Consider the following 4,806-nt stretch of genomic DNA (forward strand, 5'->3'; position numbering starts at 1 on the left):
TTTCCCCCTTCACTATGGTCTCAGAATCCAAAGAGTCAAAGACTATGAATTGAAACCTTTGTAGCCAATCAAAACTCAATCTCTCCTCCTTTTAAGTTTTCCTGCCAGGAATTTTGTCACAGTTAGCACCTTGCCCTTCGTGGAGAAAGCAGAATTTCCCTTAAATCTCAGAAGGCTTTTGTAAGCCTGTGGGGCACTGGGATACCAGGATGTGAACTCAATGCTCTTTCAGACTGGCTGAGAGCAAAGCAGTCCATTAACCACCCTTTGAATAGTAGCAACAGACCACTTCTATTTCTTTTTATTTTCCTTTTTAAAAACTTTTTTATTTTAATGTTGCCTTAATGGCACACACCTTTAATCCCAGCAGTCAGAGGCAGAGGCAGGGGAATCTCTGTGAGTTTAAAGCCTGGTCTACATAGAGAGTTTCAGGCCAGTCAGAACTACACATTAAGACACACACACACACACACACACACACACACACACACACACACACGTGATCTTTCTCTCCTTCTTGGTACCATGCAGTAGGCACAAGTAAGCTGACAGCAGGCACTTAGTGCAGACTGCGTATTAATTTACTACGTCTGCTGCCTCACATTGTAGGGTTATCCCCTCCTCAGAAACCTTTGAGAAGAGATGCCTTGCTTTGTGTGGTGGGACTGAAGGCTTTTTTTGGAACCTTGCTGTGCCTGTTAACAACCTTAATATAGCCCAAGGACAACTATCATCTATGTATCTATCATCTGTGTATGTATGTATGTATATATGTATGTATGTATGTATGTATCTATCTATCTATCTATCTATCTATCTATCTATCTATCTATCTATCTACCTATCTATCTACCTGTCACCTACCTATGTATCTATCATCTATCTATGTATCTACCTATCTATCATCTATGTATCTATTATCTATCTATCTATCTATCTATCTATCTATCTATCTATCTATCTATCTACCTTTCTCTCTGTGTTCCTCTGTTAGGTTTTAGAAATGAAGAAGAGAGGAAAGAGACCTGGGAAAAAATAAATACACTTGCCCCCACCTCCAACTCCCTAATCCCTTCTCCAACTGTGACATAACCTACTTCCTCCAGCCAATCCCCACCTCCTAAGGATTCCAGAACCTCCCTGAAAACTAGGCTTCATTTCATGAGATTTTTTAGGAAGGATACTTTATATCCATATCTTCCTTTAGAAAGAAAAATGGAACGAAACATACTTCATCTGAGACTTTTTGGGTGACTTCTCATTGTGTCTAAGACACTGATAAGTGGCTGCAGCCTCTAGCATCTACCATGGTCTCTCTGGCCTACTGGAATCCACATGACTTGATCTCTGAAAGCCATGAGTGCCAGGAAGCTCACATTTTCCTTGGAAACAGATATTAACCAATGACTGATAAGCTGCGGGAGGACATGTACCCCATCTTTCTTTCTTGCTTCTAGTTGAAACAACTGTGCGGTGTGGTCTTCAGTATTTTTAGGAGTCCTGGAGGGCTCAGGCCAAAATCCTTCTCTAAGCACTATTAGATGGGGACTGATGGGGGCGGCTTGAAATCTAAAGGAAGACAGCATCGGCAGAAGCACAATTGTTCCTTTAATCCAAGCAGCTGAAGGACACCAGTATTTCTGCCAGAGTAGGGACTATGCTTAAGAGGTGCAGGGGTCTTACAGTTTTATAGGGTGGAAAGGGGGACTGTTGGGATGGAAGATTCCATCAACAGGTCAGCTCCCCTCCTGTCTCAAAGTGGCAGATACCAGCAGGGAGTGGTTTGTTGGTCACCTTACCAGAAGTTTCCACAGGTAGGTGTTCTCCTCGAAGCCAACTTTTCTGTCCTGAGTTTCCAGTCCACCTGAGGCTTCAAGGATCTTGCCTAATGTGACCCTGTGTTTTCCCTCTGCTACAGTTTGAATCTAAAATGTCTCCTACAGGCACTTTCATGCTTTAAATGCTTGGCTCCCAGCTGGTGACTTTATTTTGTAAGGTTCCATAAACTTTGAGAGGCGGGACCTGGCTGGAAAAAGCAGGTCACCGAGGGTGTATTATCTCAACCTACTTCCTATGTTGCTTTCTACTTCCCAGTGCATACATAACAGGATTAGCCTCTGCCACACACTCCTTCCATCAAGAACCAAGCTGCTCTGCCGTGCCTCCTGTACATTGTTCTTGTCACAAGGGAAGGGTGCCCAATACAGTCTCCTCTCCTGCTCTCTCCTCACTGCTCCTTCTTCATCTCTTCCCTTTCCTTTTGTTTTCACCTCTCCTCACCTTCATTCTCTTCTCCTCTTCCAGCTCCTATTTTTCTTCTTCTGAGATTGGCCTCATTATTTGAGACACAAACTTCCATTGCCCCACATGTTAGCCTTCAAAGTTCTGGGGTCACAGGAATACACCATCACATTGTCCCCCTTTATTGTTGTACTCCATCACTTCACTACCAATTTTATTTTCTGGGAATGCATCTTAACTAACTCTCACCTCAGGTCAGTCCTGACTCACAAGGACCCAACAATTTATGGGGATCCATGGTTAGGACACTTTGTCTATTTGGAAATTCACCCCAGATATTTCTCCTGTTGTGGGTGGATGTTTATTTCCTGCCTACCAGTTCCCAAATAATTGGCACTGAGACTTAATATTAATTCCAAATGTTCAGCCAATAGCTCAGGCTTGTTACTAGCCAACTCCCACATTTTTGAATTAACCCATATTTCCTATCTATGCTCTGCCACGTGCCTGGGTACCTTTTCTCAGTACAGCATGCCCATCTTGCTTCTCTTTACATCTCCTCAATACTCCTCTGACTCTGCTCTTCTTCTTCCCAGTATTCTCTGTTTGGCTCTCCCCCTAACCTTATCCTGTCCAGCTATTGGCCAGTCAGCTTCTTTATTAAGCCAATCACGGTGACCTATATTCACACAGTGTAAAGGAATACTCCACATCCTGTTTTTCAGGAGACTAGTAGTACTACTAAGAGTGTCTTCAAAGTGACATTCAGTCTTTGTAAAGTCTTAGGAAAGTTCAGATCTCCTGCTCAGTTATTATGTTATATTATTTTTTCAAATGAAAGAATAAATCTAATGACATTAAATATTTGGAAGTCTGGTTTTTTTTAATTGATTAAGTCGATTTATTAAAATAGTTGACTTAGGCATCTGCAATGGTGACTTCAACCTCCATTCCTGGCTCAATATTGATGGAAGTACTCTGTTTAACAATCTTGGAAGGACTGTGTAAGTCAATGAGCCACTTGTGGATTCTCATTTGGAAATGTTCCCACATCTTGGAGCTTTCACCTCAAGGTGTTTTTCTTGTAGTGATTCTCAATGTTTGGATGTGTATGTGCACAGGTCCTTTCACTTTCAGGTTCTTTTCTACTGCACCTCTGATCAAGTCAGCACACACCTTCTCCAGCAACTTCACATTGTGGCTGGTGAACATGATTCAAATTTGGTGAATCGCCATGTCAAGCTCCACGGGTGTCTTTCCAGTATCTTTAAAAACCATGGCTGCAGCAGTACTTCCTGACTGGCTTGTTCCTCAGCAGGAGTGAAGAGCAGTGAGTTAGGATGGGAGCAAACCAAACAAAGCTCCAATGCATGCACCACCACCATGCCTCAGAAAGCTTGGAAATCCATTTTGCTGCCTGATTTTTTAAAATTTTTTTCCCTCTCTCTCCCTCTATTTGTCTGTCTGTCTCTCCCTCCCTCACACTTTCTTTCTGGCACTGGGTCCTGTGCATACTAGGAAACCCATCTCTATGTGAGATACATCCTCAACTCTTATGTTGATTCTTGTGTGGTAGAATATTGTTTTAAGGTGTGTTACTTTTGTTTATGCTCTGGAGCATTTGTTTAAAGATGCAAAGATGTATTACATTTGTTTGATTAAATAAAATTAACCTGCAGTCAGGAGGCTGAATCAGCAACTAGCTGACAAGAAGTGGTAGGGAGGAACCAGATGGAAAAGGGCTTTTAAGTGGGGGCTGGGAGGACAAATGGCTTTTTGGGAGACTCAAGAAAGGAGGGGAGGGGAGCTACTTGATACTCAGCCTCCATGAGGAGCAGAATTCCCCCTCAACCTTTGAATCTTGAGTTCTTTAGAGGGAAGAAGATTTAGATAAGTTCCCTTTGTAGTTTTGAAAGACTCAGTGCCTGAGGGAGCCTGAGGGAATCCCCTCAGGCTGTGGGGCTTGCAGCCCAACCGCTCCTGGTGGCAGACAGAGTTGTGGTTGATTAGGACAGCCACTACTTAAAAGGCAGCAATAGTTTTAAAGAAAGACAGTTGCCACTCCAACAGGTGGTAGAACCACTCAGAAGGAGGGGTCAGACCAGCTGGCACTGCCGCACTGCCATCTGGGGTTCTCAGCCCCTGGACCTGCTGCATCTGCTGTCTGGACAGCTCTACACTAGCAGTCAGCTATTGATTGCCCAGAGAAGTCAAGAGAATTGGCCAGAGACTTGGAAAATCCTTTAGAATAGTAGGAGAGAATTAAATCAAATTGAAAAGAAATATTTTTTTCTACATTAAGAATGGGAAATATAACAATGCAGGGTGCTAGGACCCTGTATACTTCTACCTTAAAAGGCTTGAAATTAGAATCAGAATATGGAAAGATTTATGATTTAACTAACACTGATAAAATATTGATAATACATAGTACCAGTATGGTAATTAATATCTTATCAATAATAGCCTTGGTGGTTTTTTGTGCTAAATGTGACAAGTGGATTAATAGGATACAGGTCTTAGAAAGATATACTAATGAAAAAAAATGCTCAGACACAGGCAGAG

At 42.4% G+C, this 4,806-nt stretch overlaps 1 pseudogene; it reads right to left on the reverse strand.

Moving 5' to 3' along the window:
• Nucleotides 1-3,159: 3,159 nt before the first annotated feature.
• Nucleotides 3,160-3,519, reverse strand: LOC128115210 (40S ribosomal protein S20-like; annotated as a pseudogene).
• Nucleotides 3,520-4,806: the final 1,287 nt, after the last annotated feature.

Source organism: Peromyscus californicus, unplaced genomic scaffold, assembly GCF_007827085.1.
Source record: "Peromyscus californicus insignis strain IS unplaced genomic scaffold, ASM782708v3 Scaffold_1__1_contigs__length_55948999, whole genome shotgun sequence".
In the NCBI taxonomy this organism is placed as follows: Eukaryota; Metazoa; Chordata; class Mammalia; order Rodentia; family Cricetidae; genus Peromyscus; species Peromyscus californicus.